Raw genomic sequence first — 25,316 nt, forward strand, 5'->3', positions numbered from 1 at the left:
TTTTATTAGGAAAAAATTCCTGTATAGGATCCAAGAGCTTTTGATCCCAACAACTTTCATGGCTTTTTACATCTAGAGTATTCCAGTTCATATCTGTGTTAAAATCTCCCGTTAGTGTAACTGTTTCATATATTTCCGCCATTCTGTATAGTAGGGTTCTTAAACTCTGAATTTTCTTTTCTGCCAGGTCTTCATATTCACCTTTATCCCATGTGTTTGTCTTGGGTGGTATATATGGATTTGCCACAGTTATTATCCCTTCTGATATACGAATCTCTACTGCAACTAATTGTACTTGTGAGGGTATGTCTATTTCTATCTCGTTTACTTGGAGTTTTTTCTCTCTTAGTATCGTAACTTCCCCTCCCTTTTTTTTTTTTCTGTTTCTTCACCAGATATTGTACTCATTCAAATTTAGAGAGTCGTTTGATATCCTTGTTTCTGTTAGACAAATAATATGAGGCTCATTTTCTGTAATATAGTCTTTTATCTTTAATAATTTGGATACCATTCCATCTACATTTGAGTACAGCAACTTAGCCATATTGTTCACATATTTGACATTGGTTGAGTCTAATATCTTGCTTTATTTAGTTCCTGCTGTTTTTGTGCTATTTTTTTACTTGTAATCCCACTACTTTTAAAACATAATTTACTTCTCTCTTCTTCTGAACTTGCATCATTGTTTCTTTTTGTTCCTTCCCTCTTTTCCTTTAGTTATCCCAATTCCTCTTGAGTTAGGCACCTTATTACCCACACTTCTTTGTACTCCTTTTAATACCTCTTCAACAGTGTTCTCGCTTTGGAGAGTTACTTTCAGAGGCCTTGGCTTGTTTCATATTTCCCTAATCTCTTATGTTCCTCTACATCATTCTCACAGATTTCCTCTGATACTCTTTTCAGTATGTTCATTATATTTACCATCTTGTTATTTGTGGTGATTCTATTCTTTATTTCTTCCTCATCTTTACCAGTGATGACTATAGATTTGTTAATCCCAGATGTTTCCTTCTTTAGTTTGGGTTCTTCCTTATGATGTCTTTCACCTTTCTTGTTATGTATATTGCCTCAGCCTTGTTTTTTAGATCTTGACTTGTTTTGGCTACTTCTGCCCATGTGTTTTGTACTTTGTATAATTTCTCATCATTTCATTTGCCTGAGTTATCTTCTCAACAGTGTCTCTGCTTCGCTCTATCAGGTTACCTGCTTCTCTAATTATGTCTTTATCATTATTGTACTCCTTCATAACTCTGTCATGGGTGACTATTCTACTTCCCATTTCGTTCATTTTTTCCCTCAGAATGTCTGCCTCAGCTTGTAGCTCACCTATTGTTGCATCATTTCTATTTAAGTCCTTTACCAGTTCCTCATTATTTTCCTCTTGTTGGTACAGTTCCTTCCTCATTTCATCCAATTCCAGTTTGAAAGTCTCCTCCAGTTCATTCATTTTCTCTAATTTATTGAATGTAACCAATTCCACCAGGTCTGTATAGCCATCATTTTGTTTTTTACTGTTTCCCTCCCTCTTACCTAGCTGCACGTCTTGAAATACGCCATCTTATAAAAATATAAGGTCAATTTTTACACGTTTCCCTCATCCGACTTTTTAATCCAACCTGAGTGTTTCCTGTTGTTTTTGGTGTGATTAGATTCGCTAGTTTTTGTTGAACGCCACTAGCGACTTCCGGTGGAAAGGACCAGTCCAAATCAACTAAAATCACACCAAAAACAACAGAAAACACACAGGTTGGATGCCTGTTATCACGTGAAACGTATTTTTTTTACGGTTCTTCCCCCTCCCCCCAAGAATACTGGGGGACCTGTGGGAAACCGGGGTTTTGGGTGGGGGAAAAACGCAAAAGCGAGTGATTCCCTACTGGAACTGTTATCAAAATCAAACGAAAAACACTAAAATCCTTGGGAAGAAAATAATGTTAAGCTTCTTAGGGAGTTCGTGTTTCCTAACTGGGGGGCTTCGCCCCCCAGACCCCCATGACATGAACCAAACCTCATCTAACCTAACCTAACCGGGTGTAAATAAGAAATAATGCCTTTACCTAGCAGTTTACAGTTCCTCGCCTGCAACTGAAGAGTCGTCTGTAGCTGTAACGGCAACTGGTGACGGGGGACAGTGCAACACTTTCTGATCTTCACGTAAAATGAGACTTTTGCCTTGATTTGGGTACTTTGTTCCTGTTGATGGTAAAATACCATGCGATCGCACAAAGGCTACAGCTTTATCTTCTTGCTGGTAGAACTGTGAAATAGCAGTGAAGTAATAAATTTTGCAGGCTTCCCAGTCCATGGTTGGAGACAAACTGACTTTCAAATCTTGCGGGCCCTAGCGTGGGGCATTTGAAATTCTACTTTGTGATTGGCTGATTCATGTGCTACGCATGCGCTTTATCCACCCACACACATAACACGCACCAACGAATACACACAACTGTCCGACCACGGCAGGGAAAATCTCTCTCTCCCATGGAAAATAATAACAATGTAAATTGCAAAACTCATCAACGGTTGATTTAAGACGGGAGTGTCACAGAAGAAAAAAGGCTCAGAACTGCGTAGAGTATAAGGTGAGTTAGCCACTTCTATTGTCAGTGAGCTAAGTGTAAGTACGAAATAATACCAGCTTTCCAATTAACCTAACATAACCTAGAAGCTTACCTTAATCAGATTCGTCGTCTTCGTTGAGTCCCTCAGGTCTTCTCCTGTTGGACTGATGGGGGTAGAGGTGAGCCACAGCAGAAAGTGATGGATGAGAGTGTCATCAGCCTCGAAGTTGTGGACGAAGTGATACCGAGCCAGATACTGCTTGAAATACTCCCCCTTAATGCCAGGCCTCCGAGTCCACTATTTGGTATCCAGCCACAAGCATTCGATGTTCTGTGTGTGGATCCTGCTGTCTTTTGGATCCACAAAATTCTCCTTGTGGTTGATGACGGAGTGAGTGTAGCCCTCCTCACTCAGCCTTGCATAAGCAGCCCACCCGTCACTGTAGATGTGGCTGCCTGGACAGATGAACTTCTTTATAAGAGGGAGTAAAGTATTAGCGCTCCTGTGCTGTCCCTCCTCGACCAACGGCACCAGAAACGACCTCTTGCACTCGCGCTCGATGCCCCCAAAAATCCACACTTGGTTCAGGGTCCTTCCCCGGTTGTACTTGGGGGTAACGAAGAGGCTCTTGTCGATCTCGACCTCGATGCCCTGGCCCCCAGTCGGCTCCTGCTGGTCAAATCAGTGGTCCGTGACCTCACTGCAAAAGCTCCGCCAGTCCACCGATGTCCGAGACGACCACCCGAGGTTCCTCACCACAGCAGCGTGATTCCACTCCTTCATCAGCCAGTGATTGATGAAGCACAGGATCTCCCAAGACTTCAGGTTGATATGGTCAAGGAAAGTTGCCTCGCAGTCTGCAATGGAAAAGTTGTACTGCTTCCTGCGCTTCGTCTTCGTAACCTTCACAGTCTGACGGCACACCCAATTTCTCCTGTCTGGACGATAGTGGCAAGGAACTTTGCAGTGAGGACAGTCGACGCTTGATGGTAGTACAGCTTGTCGATGGAGAAGATCATCGCTAGCCTCTTCTTGCTCCAGAAAATCCCTGAAGAAGAACCAAGGCTTGAATGCACAACCGGCACACAGGGAAGACATGGCGGGACTAATTTTCAAATGTGAGTGGGTAAGGGGATGCAATGATACAAGAAAAGATCGTTACACTGACCAAAAATAACTGAAAATGTTAACGAAAAGTCGAAAGTCGCATGAGGTGTACGTGTAATGTTAGGTCTTCCGGGACTAACTTTCATATGTGAGCGGGTGAGCGGACACAGCCCCCGCTCGTCTGTGATTGTGATTGGCGGAAGTAAATCGCGTGTAACTCGTTTATTATTAATTTGCGAGAGAAATTTCATAGAAGAAAAGATTCTTAGAATGACCAACTCTACTAGAAAATGTTAACGAAAAGTCGAAAATCGGATGAGAGAAACGTGTAAAATTTGACTAAATATACTTTCTACTTACAGTTTAGTGTCACCGTTATGTCAGTGTTGGAATTTACCCAGGGCTCGTCTGTTTACCCGACGCGGTGCCTGTCGTCTGCTAACGCGGCACATTCCTTAGGGTTCTGGTTATTTGATGTACTTTCTTTGGACAACACTTTTCTGCTTCTGCTTGAACTACAATCATCTATAATTTAGGTTACTACCGAGCTTGACTCATATTTAGATACACATAGGTATTCTGCATCTGGGCAGAGTGCAGAGCGCAGTGACACACGTCTGCTCTGTCCTGTGTTCCAGTAATGTGTGTGTGTGTTTTCAAATGTTTTCCTCAAGTGGCGCCACCAAATGATGCTAACAACCAATAGTTTCAGAAAAGCGACAAACTGAGAGGCAACAGAGATATGGAGAAAGACAAGAAAGGGGTTTTAAAAAATTAATGTGTTAGACTGTGAAGATAACTGTTTTACTTAGTCTGATTACTTAGGTTCATGAAATACCATTAATATTTTGTTGTTCAGAAAGTTATTTTTCTCACGACCAACACTGCGGTGACTGTATACATAGCATTGCTAGTTATGAGACTGCTGGCACAATAGCAACTGCTTTCGAATGCTTAAATCCTAATGCTGGCTTCTAGAGCCACACAATTCAGGTCTTCATACACCCACTGTAGGCCGGTAGATAAAATGAATACCTAGGGTAACATCAAGGGAAGGTGACTGTGAAAAACTGGAAGATACAGTTGCTCCTTATCCAAAGACAGTGCGTGAATAACTCGCCACAAGCTCAAAGGCTTAAATTACGGTGTTGAGCAATGTGGCATCTGCCCTCACTGTTACCTTTGATTAAACATTATTTATAGAGTTAAATGTGGATTCATGTTAACCAGAAACTTCATTATTCAGACGACTGAGTGTGCAGAAGATTAATCACACAGATTATGTGGTGTCCTTCAAATATCTTGTCACCCAGAACCTGATTATCCACACGGCTGAGCTGGCACAATTTACTCAAAGTTTCACTTATATATTACAGTTTTGTTTACATCTATGCTGAACTATATTTAGTATCATTTTGTAATATTTAATCTCTTTTCGTCAAGTATTACTATATATTACCCCCCCGAAAAAAAAAAATCTAGCTCATGGATAACCTATATGGCCGTTTATTTATATTTTGCTAAATACACAGTGACTTTGCATTTCTACTGTATGATAAGCCATCCTCAGGACACACAACAGAATGCTCCGATGTTTTGTTCCTTTACCTCACTCTAGATCACCTTAATTTTGCTGTCACCTTCTTGACTTACCTTGTCCTTCTCTTTCAACCACCCTTCTTTGATATCCTCTCCCATCTTCTGCCTCTGCTCAGTTTCTAATGGGTCGTATCCCACTATATCCTTCCACCAATCCCCTCTTTCTCTTGAATTCTTAGACACTTTTTATTAATATGAGCATACCATCTCATTAGTTATACATCGGGCGACCTAAAAATCGTCTCTGTGTCTCTTTCCTTGCTATGAGTCCATACTGAGGAATATTATTTGATGCAACAGCTGACTTTTTTTTAAGTGATGGAAATTCTATAAGAGAAAAGATGTAAACTACCTCGTTTACAAACCCCTTCATTGCTGTGGATGCAATTAGGTTAGTTCGATTTAGCACCAAGCAATTTTGTTCAGCTGAGAGAAAAGGGTTATAATAGCTAATAACTTAAGGGACCGTGTTAGGGTGGCGAGCAGGGGTGTAGAGAGTGAATTAGGGGTGTACGTAGTAAGGCAAGGGTGTGGGAAGTGAGATAGGATTGTAGATAGTGAGACAGGGATGTGGGAAGTGAGGCAGTCATATGGGTTGCGAGACAGAGGTGTGGGAAGTAAGGCAGGGATGCGAGGAGTGAAACAAGTGTGGACAGGGATGTGAGTTGTGAGATAGAGGATTATAGAGTGAGGCACTGGTGTGGGGAGTGAAACGGGGATGTAGGAAGCGAAACAGGGATATGGAGATTGAGAAAGGGGCGTGAGGGTAAGGCAGGGGTGTGAGAAGTGAGGCAGGGTGTGGGAACTGAGACAAAGGTGTGTGGAGTAAGGCAGGGGTGTGAGGAGTGAGACAGGGGCGTGGGGAGTGGGGAGTTATTAATTGCTGTACCCCTATCAGCTCCTAAGAAATTGAGGGGTTCAGGAGAAATTGCACCCACACCCATATTACCTTGACTTTTGATCCCTTGACTTGCTGACCTAATCAGTTCATCGTCCATTCATACTGTATCACTGACAAAAGTTTGGTCGAAATCCGCCGAGGGGTTCACGAGATGTCGCGCTCACACTTATATGATCTTGATCTTTGATCCCTTGTCCTTGCTGACCTATTCAATGCATCATCTCCTCATACTGCATCACTGACAAAAGTTTGATGGAAATCCGTCGATGAGTTCAAGAGATATCGCGCCCATAATGCTGTTGCGGATGCACGGACCCAGGCACGCACTAACGGGCAGACCAGTCACTTTGACATAACTTAGCATTCACCTAAACTAACTTACCCTAACCTAGCCTAGCCTAACATAAACTTAACCCAGATTTTCCCGGTCTAACCTAATCGCAACCTAAATTAACCAAACTTTAACTGAACCATCTTAATTTAAACACATTTCACGTACGAGTATTCCCTAGGGATTTCATGAAATTCCCTGTAATATATATATATATATATATATATATATATATATATATATATATATATGTATGTATCTCTCTTTCTCTCTGTATCTATCTATCTATCTATCTATCTATATATTACAGAGAATTTCATGAAATCCCTAGGGAATACTCGTACGTGAAATGTGTTTAAATTAAGATGGTTCAGTTAAAGTTTGGTTAATTTAGGTTGCGATTAGGTTAGACCGGGAATATCTGGGTTAAGTTTATGTTAGGCTAGGCTAGGTTAGGTTAATACATATATATATATATATATATAGACTGATTATTGATCCCTGTGGAATACCGCTGGTTAATAATGATAACAAGTTTGTGAGGCAGGGTCATCCTTGCATAAATCCGTGTTGACTTCCCTTCATGAGCTAAAATCTTTCCAATTGCTCTATTTTTTTTTTTTTTTTTTTTTTTTTTCTGAATTTGACTCCAGCACTTTGCCAACTATTGCTGTTAAACTTTTCGGACGCTTACGAGTTCTACGTTTGTTGCCTTTCACGCCTATGGAACTTCTGAACTTACAGAATTATTGAATAACGAAAGTGGCTAAACATAATTCTTCCTTGGTTATATTTAAAAATTTTGCATATGTATAGTCCGGACCTGGCGATTTTTGAGGCTTTACCTTATTAATTTCTTTTAATACTTCCTCCTCACTAACCTCAGTGTATTTTATTATCACCGTAAATATTTGTTGCTTGAGAGACCATGTCTAAATTTCCCTTTGTAAATACTGATACGAAATAATTATTTAGGATTGAGCACACTTCTTTATCTTCATTAGTAATGTTACCTGATTCTCTTGTAGGTGGTTCTATGTTTATTTTTCGTGCAGTACAAATGATAAAAACCCTTGTGATCTTTATTTTTCGTGCAGTACAAATGATAAAAACCCTTGTGATCTTTATTTTTCGTGCAGTACAAGTGATAAAAACCATTTGGGTTTTCTTTCGATTCTTTAGCACTTAATTTCATTATCTCGTTTTGCTGTCTGTATCTGTACTGCCCTCGCCTTTGGCCTGAGCTACCCTAGTGACCTGAAGTACAGTCGTGGTCATAAATAATCATCTATCCTCCGGTACCCCGTGCCTCAGCCTGGCATTCTTATGCTCGGCAAGTCACACTGGAGTAAAAGTGGCTGAAAGGGAGGGGCCAGAGAGAGGAGGGAAGGTGGGTGGGGGTAAGAGTGATGGTTTGGGGGTGGAATGAGGGGGGGGAGGGAGGGTAGGTAAGGGGTTTGGGTGTAGAATGAGGGAGGGAAGGGAGGGTAGGTAAGGGAGGGAGAATGATATGCAAAGTGGTGGTCACATTCTTTCTTTTTTTTTTTTTTTAATTCAGGGCATGATATAAAGGAGTTAATAGTCAACAGATTATGCTGCATTACACCTTGTATAGCGGCGTCAGATAACAAGCTTTAGATAGGTGGTGATATGAAGGGCTGGCTCGTGAGAGAAATATACTGACGTGACAGATCAAACGTTAGTGCAGAGCCATGAGACTGCGTGAGCCTAGATTGTCAGGACGTGGGAGACAGAACGAGAGGACACGGGCCCGCCTCCTCCAACACACCAAGGACGAGTGAGAGCTATTCAGACGAAACCAGGAAACCGTCAACAACACTGTTTCCTCGGTGCCGCGAAGACTGCAAGAGGTTATTGAGGCAGGAGGCCACTGGACTATTTACTAAGGCTTTCCTGGTTGCTTTGGCTTAAACAATGTCGGTAAACACTGACAGGGATATATTTTGGGAGTTTGGGTAGGATTTTGTTTCATTTTCTTCCTATCAGATTATGAGAGATATCGTTATTATATCGACCCATGTGCATAGACAATACATTTAATTACCTTTAGTGCACGATCATTTTCAATAGCCTTTTCATCTAGAGATGCCGTGAAATGGTTGACATGATGGTGACTGTATAGAGAGAGCATATAGGGCGAGGATGCTCATTTTTACTGTGGCCACAGCCGTGTCAAAGGATGCATATGATATTTAATTCCAAAATTTAAATGCATGTAATGGTAGAGGACGTTCTTTATATAAACATTACGGAAGTCAATCCCATCCAGATTCCATTGTGCATCCGAAGTCAAAATACACAGATAAACATAAATATCTGGCTCCGCACAAACGTTTGTCACGTCAGTATATTTTTCTCACCAGCCAGTCCTTGATAGCAACACCTATCTAGAGTGTGTTATCTGACGTCGCTATACAAGGTGTAATGCATCTTTATCTACCGAATATGAACTCCATTATATCATGCCCTGAATGAAAGAAAACAGACAAATTATGCGAACATCACTTCGCATATCATTCTCCCTCCCCTACCTCCGCCCCTCCCCTCCCTCACTCCACCCCCTCACCATCACTCGTCCCTCCACCCACCTTCCCTTCTCTCTCTTGCCCCTCCCTCTCAGTCCCTCTTATTCCAGTGTGACTTGCCGCGCATAAAGGAGCCAGCCTGAGGCATGGGGTACCGGAGGATAGGTGATTATTTATGACCACGACTGTACACTCCCACCCATTTCATGTCCCTCACCTATGACTTAAAGCTTCCCCAGTGACCTGACTCTCCTGAAAGAAACCATTCTGTCCATGGATTGTGGTCCCGAAATAAGCTCTTAATCCATCAACATCTCCTAGACAAATATTGGGAATGACTGTACGGTTTTTAGTAGAACAAACATTCCAAATAAAATTGGATTTATTTCTTCATGATTGCTTAAACTCCTGCTGTTTGTGTAGTACGTTTGAGATTATTACGAGTACTTATGATTCTACATCAGGATTTACTTTTTTAATGTTTTTGTTAACAAATGGGAAACTGCTTACTAATATAACTGTGTCCTGTGTTATCACTTATCATTCCTCTATCATCGCTTGTTTTTTCCTCTGTCATCGCCTGCATATTTTGTTGTGTCTGAGTTGATGTATCTACTCTAATGGTAAAATTTTTCTTCTTATTTTTGTAAGTTTCGATCCATCTATCCAAACCTGATAATCAGGATCCCTGAGTGGAAAGAAAGAAAAAAATAATAACTCCCTATCTATCGTCCTAGCTAAAACACTAACTCCCTGTCTAATGAGTCCCATCCCAACTATACATGGCACTCCGTCCATAAAACGAGCCACAGCTGTCTTTGAAAGGCACTGCATTAGCCTCGCAATACCTCTCAAGACGGCAATCAAAACCTATCACCCTGCTCAGCCATTCTCTCCCACAAAGTACTTACTACGGGAATTCATCCTCTCCCTAACCTTTTCTAACATATCCTTGTACTGCTGCCACAGTACCTCACTCCTAAGCCTACCAACATCGTTGCTTCCTACACTAAGGCATACAACAGGTTTTTCTCCTTTATCCTTCACGATACTTTCAATTTTTCCTAACATATTACCCACTCTGGCCGCCGGGAGACACATATGTTTACCGAGTAGTGCGAACACTGTTCTCATGAGGTTCCTTACCTGTGAGTCACCGGCAATGACAGCATTTTTCTTATCTTTCTTAAGCATCACAACATTCCTTCAGGAAGTACTCTCACCCTCCTCCACCTCTACTTCTCTCCCTGTCTCCCCTTCAGATTCATCACATAACGTCCCGAATGCTTTGTGGTTTTTATCTCCTCTTGTTTCTTAAGGAGAACTTAGTTGCACCCTTGTGAACAAGTGTCAAACCTTCAACCTTTTTACCGCTCTCCTCCAACACCTCCTCCAGCAATTCTCTTATTTGTGAGTTCTCCTGCCTGAGAACCTGTACTCCTTAAATTAATTTTAAAAGTTCATCCTTTAACTCACGGTAGCCCTTCTCAAAATTTGCAGCAAAGACACAACTTTCAGTGTAGGAAGCCATCATGCACACAGCACTCACAACAAGGGGTAAGACTGCTTCACAAAATACTTCATACAATAAACAACACAAGGGAATACGAAATCACACCACAGTTGCACTAGCTTACAGTACGCCCACCACTCTGAACACTAAAGCACGCCCTGAATCACTTTTATCACACTGTCACTGCTCACAGCACTCATCACCGGTTCACAATAGTAGGAAACTAATCTCTTCATGTCAGAGATAGACTGGCAACCGTCACTAGCGACCTCTGGGAGAGGAAAGTGTATAGGTCTTTGGGTAACGATTAAACAATATACAGTATATTATACACTTTAGCCTTTGGATGTGGGCGGCGTTAAAACAGCAGATCGAGGAACAACAGTGCATATATAATCCTGTTACTGGAGAGGGGAGGGATGATTTCCGTGGCTAAACAGCACTTTAAGAGAAGAGAGGGCCATCGGCGTGGTTAGTTCAGTTGCGTTTTATCTATAGTATGAATGTAAGAAAAATGTCAGTTGGATATAATCAGTACAAGAGTAAAAACATCAATCGTTACTTGTGGCCAAATTTGGCACCTTCACCTTCATCACAGGTGAATTTGTTTTAAAAGATTAGCTTGCTACATTAGATCATCTCACATTTTTTGATGCTATAATGTTTCCTGCAATTCCATTTTTCTTTGTTTTAACATCTTCATTTTTATCGTAAATACTGTAAGAATGTTGAGAGCATCTGTAGGTTTAACTTTTCATTTTATTTCTGGGATATTTGACTTACAGAATAGTCCTCCGACCCAGTTGCAGTTGGGGATCTATCTCCCATCTCCCCCAGGATCTACGCGTTTGTCAAAGAAAGATTGGAAACTCCATCTGCTGTAACAGTCGATGGAAGGGGGAGCCAGAGCTCATAACGACGAGAAAAAAAAAAATGAACGGCGAGAGGAACTTGATTAGTTTCCCGTGTGAAATCGTGTTCTGTGTTGATTCACTTCTGGTCGCCGCTGCTCTCTCTCTCTCTCTCTCTCTCTCTCTCTCTCTCTCTTAGCAGAAACGGTTACGTGTCCGTGGGTCTTAGGTCATGCGAGAGCAAGGAAATCTTTTATAAATATAACAGATTTATAAATTGCTGCCTACTTCAGCCAGGATCAGTCAGAATACCTTACTATAATACAGTCCTGAAAGAATGTGTGTCCTTACTGAGAAGAGTAACAAGAAACACAGGACGCGAAAATGAAATTATTCGCAAGTAAATCACCTAATGATGAAACATTCGTAAGCAATTACTAACCACTTACACAGCTGATCTAAACACATGTTTGGGATAAGAGAACTAAAAAACAAGATTTTTGTTCTATAATAATTGTTAAGAGTAGGAATGGCAAAAGCACAGAAACAAAAGAGCACTCAGAATGGGAGGAGATTTGGACACCTATACCCATTACCACATTCCACACTTTAGCCACAGACTTGTAGCTGGTGGAATGTAGTAATGGGTATAGGTCTCCTAATCTCCTCCCATCCTGAATGTTCTCATGTTTCCGTGCTTTCTTCATCTCTTATCTGTGCACCTTTACTATTCCTACTTCTTAACAATCATTTTAGAAGAAAAATTTTGTTTTCTAGTTCATGATCTTTTTGTGGAAGTATAATTATGCATAAAGATGCTAGAGTTAGATTATTACATGCATAACATACTGAAAGACTAAAACGAGGATGCCTTCCCGTGGAAAGAAGTGTTTTGGTACGCTCTTTAACTGTAGGCGAGCTGTAGCTAGCCAATATTGCGCAAAATGACATACTTACGGGTGACCGTGAGGCGGTTTTCAGGCCGTAACTCGCGAAGCGTAGCATGAATACTTTTCTAAACATGAAAAGATACACATACAATTTACAGCAGCATTTTGGCGTATGATACGCTCACATACGCCTTTTTGTTTTGGAGTTAAGGCTGATGAAAAAGAAAGAAGAAAGAACAAAATCGATATTTTTGTGATTCGATTTTGCGACTCCTGTGAGGGCTAGCAAGACCTTGTGAGAAGTTTTGCACTTGAATAGCGAAGGTCTTTTAGTTCATAAGTGTAGAACTAAGCTTCGCAAATGCTCCTATATACTATAGAACGGAAGGCCACCCTGAACCAGCGCCACTCCTATTTACAGAGTGCTACCGCACTCCGTGATATATATATATATATATATATATATATATATATATATATATATATATATATATATATATATATATATATATTGTTACATAGCCTATGATTTCATCATCCTTTGTGTAATTTTAACGCACAGTATGCTGCATGTTTGATCACGAGCGTGTTCTGCCTCAGTCCCCCCCTTCTACCGTTATAGTAGAGTAAGTCGTCATTTCTGGAGTTCAGACCAGGATTTTCATCTCTTTGTCCCCATGGCTTCATTTGCGCGTCCTTATTACAAGTTGTATCAAGCTCTCCTGGCTCCTATATAATGAGCTCAGTCTCTGCATCATTGCCACTTAGATCTGCTCCTCATTTTGTTCACATCTCTGTCCTCCCCTGTACAGATATTATTATTGTGAGTGCTCAAGAAGTCTCCAACCATCTAGCAGCTGTGTGTAATTTGAGTATAACTGTTATTGCATTTTTTCTTGTACTGTATAGCATAAGTTTAATTTGTAGGCCTAGTGAAGTTTTTGTAATTCATGTAGGGATCTTTATGTCCATCAGTTTTAATATTATTTTGTATCTGTAATAATTTATCTGACATTCACTGAGTATTATCTGGTATCTCATTTTATCAGGGCTGACTTAGATAAATTTACTCTTGCTAATTTTGTGTTAATAGAGGCTATTGCAGTTAACCATATATTTAACCTGTTTATTTGCCATTACATTATCCTTATGAGTCCTGAATGTTTTATTGTTAGTTTGAGCATTAAACTTTGACTTGTAATTTTACCTAACTCTTTGTTTTGAACCTGGAACTTTACGGGACAGTAGTGATTTTTAGTATTCTCACTTAAAGTGTACATTATCTTTCTCTGTTCCGTAACATAAATTTGGCGACCTCATATCAGGATATTCAGGATATTATCATAAGGATATTGTTTGATATTTTGTGACTGTGATATATTCATGATGGCTACTATTTCTACACTTGATGAAGCCAAAGATTTTTTATCAAATGTGCAAACAGTGTGTGATATAGAAAACAGAACAAAGAATGAACTTAAGCTTGTTGCTCAACAATTGGGAATTGTTGTTCGCTCTCATCATTCTAAAGATCAAATTGTTGACATGATTAATGAAAGCTTGTTTAATGTAACTCCTCCAAATGAGCAAACGCAGATTGAATTAGCTAAGTTACAGCTAGCCCTGCAGGAGGCCCGTGCTAAGGAGGCTGAGTTTCACGCACAAGTTGAACTTGCTAGGATTCAGGCAGACCATGAGTATCGCATGAAACAATGTGGAACTGGATCATCTAGCTCTGATGATTTTGATGTGGCTAAAAATGTTAAACTTGTCCCTCCTTTTAATGAATCTGATTTAACAAAGTATTTTCAGTTGTTTGAGAGGGTAGCTACAGGTTTTAATTGGCCTAAGGAGTATTGGCCAGTACTCCTTCAAACTGTTCTCACCGGTAAAGCTCAAGTAACTTATGCATCTTTGCCTCAGGATCAGTCTGATAATTATGATGTAGTAAAGAGCTTGATTCTTAAGGCCTATGAGCTTGTTCCTGAAGCTTATAGAGTAAAATTTAGGACAACTTACAAGCAAGATAAGCAATCCCATGTTGAGTATGCAAAAATCAAAGAAGATTTGTTAGAGCAGTGGTTAAATTCTAAGAATGTGGATTCTGATTTTGGTAAATTTAAGCAGATGATTTTGCTGGAGGATTTCAAAAGGTGTATTAGTAAAGATGTAAGCCTATATCTTGATGAGAAAAGAATAGATAATTTGTCTGATGCTGCAGTTTTAGCTGATGAATATGTTCTCACTCACAAGAGATATTTTAGAGGAAAAAGGAAAGCTGAGAGTCAGTACGTTGCCTCTACTCAGAGTACAGGTAACAGGAAAGAGAATAAGGATGATGTTTCTCAGGAAGTAAATACCAGCTTCACCTCTAGATTTCAGAAAAGTAAATGTACTTATTGTAGTAAGCTTGGTCATACTACGGAGAGATGTTTCAGGAGACAGCGTGATGTGAACAAAAAGGAGTCTTTAAATATTCAGTCAATTGGTCTAGTGTCCACTCTTGAGAGTTCCCAGAATTCTTTAACTGAGTTAACTGAACCTGCTTTGAGGGGTAACTTAAATTCTCATGATGGAGCTCCTCTTTTGAGCAGTAACGTGGGTGACACTCTCAAGAGTTCATGTGCTAATTTCCTGTCTGATGGTTTTGTCAGTCCTCTGGACAGTAATGACAGGAAATCAGTTCAAATATATCGTGATACAGGTGCTTGCCAATCCCTTATGCTGACCAGTGTTCTAGGCTCTAATGTTAATTCCTCTGATGAAACTGTAATCTTACAAGGTGTAGGGAATAATTACTTCTCTGTTCCTCTGTGCAGAGTGAATTTAGAGTCTGGTTTTGTTAATGGTTCCGTTATGGTTGGGTTGGTTGAGACACTCCCAATGTCAGGTGTAACTTTCTTACTTGGAAATGATATTGGTGGAAGTCAAGTGTGTCCAGCTCCTCAGTTGTCTAGTGAGCCAGTGGCTGCGTCCCAGGATTGTGATGTCCCTGATGTGTTCCCTGCATGTGCTGTCACTAGGGCTAAGTCTAAAGTTACTGGTGATTTAGAGGATAATGATGATGATGATGTTATCCTAGCTGACACTTTTCTTGCTAATTTGGACCACTCACCAGATGAGGCAGTACCCCGTAGTGTTGATAATTTGTCTCGTCAAGAGTTGGTTGAGTTGCAGGTTGCTGACCCTGAGTTGAAAGGTCTAGCTAACTCTACTTGCAGTGAGGAAGAGTCAGCCGGTGCTTCTACTTGTTATTATGTAAAGTCAGGAGTACTTATGAGGAAGTGGAGACCCCCAACAGCATCAGCCGACTGTGAATGGGAGGTTGTACATCAAGTTGTCATCCCTCGTGTTTGTAGGCAGGATATCATTAGAGTGGCTCATGATTCCAGTTTGGCAGGACACCTTGGAGTGAGGAAGACTGTGGCACGCATTTTGAAACACTTCTACTGGCCAGGCATCTTCAGGGATGTTTCCTGGTATTGTAAGTCTTGTCACACCTGTCAAGTTGTGGGGAAGTGTAATCAGACCGAAAAGGTTGCACCTCTAGTTCCCATTCCTCCTTTTGAGGCGCCTTTCACCCGTGTGTTGGTGGATATTGTGGGCCCTCTTCCTAAGACTTCTTCAGGATTTTCTTATGTGTTGACCATGATTGATATGGCTACTCGTTATCCTGAAGCCATTCCACTTAGAAACATCTCAGCAAAGAACGTGGTTAAGGAAATGCTGGGGTTCTTCACAAAGTTTGGTCTGCCTAAGGAGGTACAGTCAGACCGGGGACGTAATTTCATGTCAAACGTTTTCAAGCAGTCTCTGAAAGAGTTGGGCATCACCCAGATCACGTCTTCAGCTTACCATCCCCAGACCCAAGGAGCGTTGGAGAGATATCATCAAACACTCAAATCGATGCTCAAGAAATACTGTTTGGAACATCAGAAAGACTGGGATAAAGGTCTTCCATTCGTTGTATTTGCTGCAAGAGAATCTCCAAATGAATCACTGGGCTTCTCACCTTTTGAACTACTGTTTGGCCATGAAGTAAGAGGACCCCTTAAGCTACTCAAGGAATGCTGGCTGTCGGAGGAAGATGACGTCAACCTGCTGGAGTATGTGATGAAGTTCAAAGAACGGCTGTCCACTGCTTTACAGCTGGCGAGAGAGAATTTAGGAGCTGCTCAGGAGAAGATGAAGACTTGGTATGACAAGAAGTCCAGGTTACGCCACTTTCAGCCAGGAGATCAGGTTTTGATTCTGCTACCAGTTCATGGGCAACCTCTTCAAGCCAAGTTTAGTGGCCCTTATTTCGTGGAGAAGAAACTCAGTGATGTCAGCTATGTCATCGCCACACCAGATCGTAGAAAGAGCAAGCAACTATGTCACATCAACATGCTAAAGTTATATCACAGGCGGGACGAAAATAGTCCAGTCTGCACTGTAGCTGTTCCACCCGAGTCTGCAAGTGAAGCTCTCCCATGCAGTATGAGCCTGAGTGATAGTTTGGGGAAGAATCCTGATATCATGAATGATCTCCAGACTAAGCTTTCTCATCTACCTCCCAAGGAAAGGCAGGAGTTTTCGGCATTACTGCAGGAGTACCCGCAAGTGTTCCATGCTACTCCAGGAAGAACCACTGTGTTGATGCATGATGTCGATGTTGGAGACGCAAAGCCAATTAAATTGCCTCCTTACCGTGTGAACCCAGTGAAAGTTCCTCTCATCCAGAAGGAGCTTGGCTACCTGTTGGACCACAAGATGATTGAGCCCTGTCAGAGCGTGTGGAGTTCTCCTGTCACTCTAGTCCCTAAGCCAGGTGGGTCACAGAGGCTTTGCATTGACTACAGACGTGTTAATCAGATAACCAAAACAGACACTTACCCTCTCCCTCGCGTGGAAGATTGCATAGACAAGATCGGAAAGGCTAGGTACATAAGTAAGTTTGATTTGTTAAAGGGATACTGGCAAGTACCTATGACTCAACGTTCTAGGGAGATCTCATGTTTTGTGAAATTAGAAGGGACTTTTGCATGTTCTGTAATGCCATGTACAGATTGTTTTAGAGTAATAAGAAATTTCCTTTGTAAATTTCTTTTTTCTTTGTGGGGAGGTGTTACATAGCCTATGATTTCATCATCCTTTGTGTAATTTTAACGCACAGTATGCTGCATGTTTGATCACGAGCGTGTTCTGCCTCAGTCCCCCCCTTCTACCGTTATAGTAGAGTAAGTCGTCATTTCTGGAGTTCAGACCAGGATTTTCATCTCTTTGTCCCCATGGCTTCATTTGCGCGTCCTTATTACAAGTTGTATCAAGCTCTCCTGGCTCCTATATAATGAGCTCAGTCTCTGCATCATTGCCACTTAGATCTGCTCCTCATTTTGTTCACATCTCTGTCCTCCCCTGTACAGATATTATTATTGTGAGTGCTCAAGAAGTCTCCAACCATCTAGCAGCTGTGTGTAATTTGAGTATAACTGTTATTGCATTTTTTCTTGTACTGTATAGCATAAGTTTAATTTGTAGGCCTAGTGAAGTTTTTGTAATTCATGTAGGGATCTTTATGTCCATCAGTTTTAATATTATTTTGTATCTGTAATAATTTATCTGACATTCACTGAGTATTATCTGGTATCTCATTTTATCAGGGCTGACTTAGATAAATTTACTCTTGCTAATTTTGTGTTAATAGAGGCTATTGCAGTTAACCATATATTTAACCTGTTTATTTGCCATTACATTATCCTTATGAGTCCTGAATGTTTTATTGTTAGTTTGAGCATTAAACTTTGACTTGTAATTTTACCTAACTCTTTGTTTTGAACCTGGAACTTTACGGGACAGTAGTGATTTTTAGTATTCTCACTTAAAGTGTACATTATCTTTCTCTGTTCCGTAACAATATATATATATGTATATATATATATATATATATATATATATATATATATATATATATATATATATATATATATATATATATATATATATATTTAATGCAAGGAGGAAGGAACTAAGGGCCAGGAGTCCGCAAACTATTCCAAGAAAAAAGCAAAAACAATAAAAAAGAGAGCCAAATTCAAGATCCGTCATTTCGAGATGCCTGGACACACTACGTTTGAAAGACTGAAGATTATAGGAAGTAGGAAATACAGACAGAGGGAGACAGTTCCAGAGTTGACCTGTTGCACAAATGAAGGACTGGGAGGAACGGTTAGCTCTTGCATCAGAAAGCTGAACAGAAAAGGGATGAGAGTTTGTTGCTGGACAGGTGCTACGCACCCGTCGTAGAGGTGGAGGGATGTAACCAAACAGTTCAGAGGAGCAGTGACCACTAGTACTGTAGCAATAGAAAAGAGATAAAGATGCAACAGTGCGGTGAAGAGAGAGTTGAAGGGAGCCAGTAATAGGAGGAGGAGAGATAATTTGATGAAAAACCTTTGACACCAACCTATAGAGAAGAGGTATATCTGGGGAGCCTCCTCACACATGACAGTTGTACTCTACACAGGGGTGAATAAAACCCGCGTAAAAAGTCAACAACTGTGCAGGGGTAAAGAAGGCATGGAGTTAGCTTAGCACATCTAATCTCTTGAAAGTAAATTTTATAAGAGATGTAATATGTTCTTTCCAAGGTAAGTCCTGAGAGAATGAAACCCCAAGTATGTTAAGGGTGATGCAGGATTGAGCTGGATATTATTAAACATTAGTGGGTACTCCTGTGGAAGATTCTGTCTGGTTGATCGATGAAAGAACTGAGTCTTTGATGCATTAAATCAACAAGATTATTATTATCCCTGTCAGAGATACGAGCCAAGTCAGACATTAGGTGTGCCATAGCCTCACCCCTTGTTTGATGAAGTACAGTAACTGCTAAGATGGACGTTGCAGGAACCGAATGGTAAGGTGAAGGGTGGAATCATCAGTGTATGAGTGGATAGGGTTAGCTGTACAGCTTAGAAGGTCATTAATGAATAAAAGGAAGAGAGTTGGTGTTAGGATAGAGCCCTGAGGAAGACCACTGGTAACAGATCTAAAAGAATGGTGGCCGTCTACAATAGCAGTTATAGAAAGACCAGAAAGGAGGCTATGGATGAAGGTACAGATAGGATAGAAAGCGTAAGGGGATAGTTTGGAAATTAAAGATTTATGTCGGACTCGATCTAAAGCCTTTGGGATATCAAGTGCAATGGCAAATCTTTCGCCAAAGTCCCGAAAGGAAGATGACCAGGAGTCTGAAAGGTAGGTGAGAAGATCGCCAGTGGAGCGTCCCTGACGGAACCCATACTGATGATCAGAAAGAAGTTTGTGATAGGAAAGATGCTTTACAATTTTTCTGTTAAGAATGGACTCGAAAACTTTTGAGACACAGGATGTTAAAGCAATTGGGCGATAGCTAGAGGGTTAATAATGGTCACCCTTCTTTGGGACAGGATGAATGAGAGCAAACTTCCAGCAAGAAGCAAAGGTGCAAGTTGATAAACAAAGACGAAAGAGGGTGTGCGCACAGAAGCACAGTTCTTGAGGACAACAGGAGGAATGCCCATCAGACCCATATGCCTTGCTAGTGTTGAGGCCAGTGATGGCAGAAATATACTGTACATCAGCTGAAGAAATTTTCATGTCAGCCATGAGGAAGTCAGAGAGGGAAGTGATGGACGAACAGCACCGGAATCGTCTAAGGTGGAATTGGAGGAGAAAGTCTGAGCGAAGAGATCTGCTTTATCAGTAGAAGAAATAGCTACAGAACCATCAGAGTAGAAAAGAGGAGGGAAGGAAGATGAGGTAAAGTTGTTAGAAAGGTTTCTGGCAGGATGCCAGAAGGAGCGGGAAGAATTCGAGTTGGAGAGTTGAGAGCATTTAGTATGGATGAACTTATAATAAGTCAGGGGAACATAATACCGCAGTCAGTTGTCAAAGCGCTACAACACCTGGCAGAGCGTCATAAACCAAACTCCTGTGTTCTATCTGCGATGCACGTACGAAGACGAACTGGAGTTTTTGCTACTACTCATTTTTCAGTCATGAATACACCATATAAGGCTGTCAAAAAATTCGCTAATATATTCCCTTCTTTGAATATATACTCACTGATGTGCTTTCTGGTTTACTGGTTATGGTCTCTGGTGAACAAAATTCCTGTATACTCTCGTTTGCGATTCAGAACAACTAGCAACATGCCAAGGCACTTGATGACTTGGTGACTTATGGAAGAATTTTTTTCATAAAGTATGGTATAAATTTTGCTTTGCTTTTGTATTTACATATTTATTGCTTTTCGTAAATCACTGGTGTGACTGCACTGGATAAAATGGAATTTAGTTCAAGAATTTGCTACTTACTCATTATCATAAGACTCTTTAAAAATGAGTTGCTCAACGGTACAATACACATAAGTGGCTAAGAACACTGTGCTTAATGAAATCCTGTCTGACGCCAGCCTGACAGTCCAACAGGAACGACTGGGAGCAAGTGACTGATCGCGAAACGTCCCAAAGGAGAGTAAAAATATTTAAAGGGCTACCATGGCTGTTAGCCTAATGCAGACAAATGTAGGAATTCTAGATTCCAAACACTATTTATTTTCATAATCACACATACAAACGAGGTATTAAGACTAGAACAAGAATCGACAGAAAGTTTTAATGTTAGTCGGCGAAAGAATGAGAAACTATGACCAAAAAAGAGGTGGAAAGAGTAACCAGAGAGGTGCACAAGGCCTCAGGGCTTGGAATGATGGGATGGAACAACAAAGTACCTGATGGTGTTTTTGTCTTAGTCTTCATGGATGAACTTTTGATATAAGCACGGGCAATATACAGATATATAGGACTTATTACTTTATATCCTGAAAAATTAACTAAATCAACAGTGGTAAAATATGTAATGTATTAGATGTCACGTGAATAGAATCGCCACGGCTCGGCTAAAGATTTATAAAATCATCATGTATATTAGACGAATAACTTATCAAACTGTGTTAGTGTTTGTCCGCTGAATAAGCTGTGAAATACTGAAAGTGCATGTCGAGCCTGTCAGGAAGCTACACCAACTGACTGACAGCGAGACAGAATATTATGGTGTGAGAGTGGTAGGACCGAGAAGAGTAATAAAGCCATCCCACGTGCCATCCACAGGTGAGGTTCCCTATAAGAATCACTTACACAATAAGATAGACATAAACTAAAAGTAAATACCTGTATGCTGTATAGTCGTTGGTGTAAGAATGAGGTTAATGTTTGACAGTTTGAGTCAGCTTTATTACTATACTCAGGAAAGTATTAGTGATGAAAATATATTTCAATTTTTTAAAGTGATTTCTAATGAAAATAGAAATGTGTTTTTAAGTGTATGCTGGAGCAAGAAGGGAGATCTGCGGTAGAGGAAATCCAGGCTTTGGGATGTAGGCTACAGTTCCAGTAGTGTTTTCATTTTCACTCACAACAAGTATTTACATCCAGTTTACCTTATCATTCCTTCAGCTCGAGTGGTCCCTCTTGAGCTGGAAAAAAAAAATAACCATTTGAAATTAGTCAGATTGGAATACCGAGTAGGTCTGTAGTCTGAAGGAATTACCAATTAGAACTGATATAAGAGTTATATTCAAGAGAGAGAGAGAGAGAGAGAGAGAGAGAGAGAGATGAGTCCAGTGCATCTCGTAACACACCACCTGAATCTACCCTTCCCTCCCCCTCCCTGTCGCTCCCCAGCATTAGGGAGGAGAGAGCGTGCACTCAGCTGGGAGAGGAGGCATCAGATTCAGAATAACATTACGAGGTGCCACGTTGGTAATGGTGGCGGCAGATGTTGTTACACGGAGTCATACGCAGCTGCTGCCGAGGGTGGGGGGAGTAGATGCTGGATGGGATGTGAGGGTGGGGGGGAAAGGAGCGGAGTTTGGCAGAAAATGAAGATAAACACAAATAGTTAGGCAGAAGATAAGGCCGGAAACTGAAAAGGAGGCAGGGAAGTGAAGCATGTGGAGTACTGTAAGGATGAACAAGGAAGTACGTAAAAGGAGAGGGAGTTGAAGGTGGAGAAGGAAGATAAGGCAGCAGGTTGATGTAGGCAAGTTAGGCACGAATACATGAAGGAATGCTAGACGGGCTGTGCTAGGAGATCTCTTCCCAAGGACTCAAAGGTGCTTTTAGGCATAGAACCATCCGATGGCGCCTCATACTTTCACATTTCATTGAACCGCAAATGGTAGAGATATGCTAGGACTACTTCGTGTATTTGTATGAAGGTTTTATCGGCGATGTTTTAGGCATTTGTGGAAGAACAGTAAAACTGTATAATTAAAATTAGTTAGTAAAACTGTTTCTTTCAATTGCCAGGGTTGATTTCACACACCTCCACCACATCACAACCTTCTGGAAAAATGGGTGAAACAGAAGAAAATGTTACTAGCGTGAAAGAAAATGTAGACCCATAGAGGACACGAGCGGTGAAATATGGGTACAGATCACTGGGAATTAGGGTGGAGGGATGACCAGGGATGAGTGTTGTTAGCAGTGCCAGATTAATTTTCATTCCTGGTAAGTTTTCGTTAGTTTTGTTCCACAAAACATCAGCTTTCTCCCCTCCTCCCCCTCCCCGCCCGCTGCCTGCTCCAAAAAAGTGTATTCTCGGCCTTTTTTCGCCACCCAAACATATTGATTTTGCTACAAAACCTACATATTCCTATTCGTCGATGTTTGTTCTACACGATAAGCAAAAAAAAAAAAAAAAAAAATACACGTACAAGGGCGATGTGAATAAACATTCAGAAACATTCATCTCACTTCCCAACATCATAGCTCGAATGTTTACTAAGCTATCTCAACATGTTATACATCATTTGAAAGAAAATTTTATTAGCTTTCGATTGGCATTTTGATACGGGGCATTTTGATACGGGGTATGGTTTTCGAGTAATAAACGAAAAAGTAAAACCTATTTCCGACCGACAACAGTGTTTTTATTCGGGGAGCTCTAGCGAAAAACTTTTCTTGGCAGTGTTATGTATTTATTTCATCATTTTATGCAGAATTTCATGGGCTTTCAATTGATATAATAACGGTTCTCTTACGCCCCATAGATTTCGAGAAAAATGCAAAAACCTCTGGTGTACCCACCTGCGCGCCAAACCGCCGTCAGCTGCGGTCACTTACATTTTTCCATAGAGCACAGACATTTTTATGGTCGCTAGGTATGCTTTATTTTGGTTTTATTCCAGCTGCTATTGTAAAATTACATCTGATTTTCTTTATAGTCCTCTCAGAATCAGAAACCACACATGAACACTACACCTGTTGCTAGCAACTGAAACTGAGGCTGTACTTATTTCCTTGTCATTTGTATTTATGTAAATAACAATATATATATCTATGTGTAAATATACTGACATAAAGATAGGCAAATAGATAAATAAAAAAAGAAAATAACTTACTCGAGTGGCGATGCTATTCCTGTAGGACCAGATGGGTTTGGAGGTGAGAGTTTTGTACTGTGTGTGTTCTTACCTAATTGTTCTTACCTAATTGTATCTTTACAGGAATGAGTCAAACTCGTACTGTCCCGTGTCTTAAACCATATTTATCGTACATATCCTTAAATTTGTGAATTGTTTTGGCACACACTATTTCATTCGGTAGTGCATTCCATTGATCAATTGCTCTGTTTGGGAAACTGAATATCCTTACGTCTTTATCACCTCTCTTCTTATGCAGTTTTTTGCAGTGTCCTCTTGCTGATGCTTCTCCATATGTTAAGTAATCATTTATGTCTATTTTCTCCTTCCCTGATATGCGCTTATATAGCATTATCATGTCACCTCTTTTCCTTCTCTCCTGTAGTGTTGGTAGATTCAGTTTATTTAGTCTTTCTTCGTAGCTTAGGTCCCTTAAGCTTCGTATCCATCTTGTAGCGGCCCTTTGAACATTTTCAATCTTATCTATGCGCTTTTTGAGATGAGGACTCCAGACTACTGATGCATATTCCAGGGTTGGTCTAATGAATGATGTTATTATCCTTCTTAGCATGTCTTCATTTATGTATGTGAATGCTATTCTCATATTTGCAAGCAGTGTATACATGTTCCGTACCTTCTCGCTGATGTGGTCAGCCAGAGATAGTCTGTTATTCATAATCACGCCTAAGTCTTTCTCTCTTTCTGATGTGTATAGGGTTTTATTTCCTAACTTATAATCCCAATCATGTCTTGTTCCACTTTTACCAAACTTGATTACATGACACTTGTCCACATTGAATTCCATTTGCCATGTACTACTCCATTCATGAAGTTTATTTAATTCTTCTTGTAACTCTTTACAAGAGTCTGTGTTAGTAATTCTCCTTTGTATTTTTGCATCATCTGCAAACATATTCAGATAGCTCTCATTTCCAGTGTTACTGTTTATATCATTTATATACACTAAAAACATGATTGGTGCCAGCACTGAACCCTGTGGTACGAGTACTCCACTAGTCACTTCTTTCCATGATGAGTAGTTTCCTTTTAGTACTGTTCTCATTTCTCTTTTTATGAGAAAGTCTTGCATCCAACAAAACAGTTGCCTCGAATTCCTCCTTGATGGTACAGTTTCCATAAAAGTCTTTGGTGTGGTCCTGTGTCAAAAGCTTTCTTGAAATCTAAATAGATACTGTCCACCCATCCTTCCCTTTCCTGTATTGTGTTTGTTACTCTGTCATAGTAGCTCAACAGATTAGTAACACATGATTTTCCTTTTCTGAAACCAAACTGTCTTTCTGTTATCATACTGTGTTCTTCTAGATGATTTACCCAAGCTTTTCTTATAAGCTTTTCTAATACCTTGCTTACAACACTGGTCAGTGATACTGGTCAGTAGTTGAGTGGATTTTGTCTATTTCTTTTCTTGAATAAGGGGACAATATTTGCTTTTTTCCAAATATCAGGTAGTTTACCTTGACTCAAGGATTTCTTGAAAATTAAAAATAATGGTTTACTTAACTCCTTTGCACATTCTCGTAACACCCAACATGAAATTTCATCAGGACCA

The sequence above is a fragment of the Coenobita brevimanus genome, chromosome 6 (assembly GCF_032717465.1).
Source record: "Coenobita brevimanus isolate Jiangsu-jjx chromosome 6, ASM3271746v2, whole genome shotgun sequence".
NCBI classification, from domain to species: domain Eukaryota; kingdom Metazoa; phylum Arthropoda; class Malacostraca; order Decapoda; family Coenobitidae; genus Coenobita; species Coenobita brevimanus.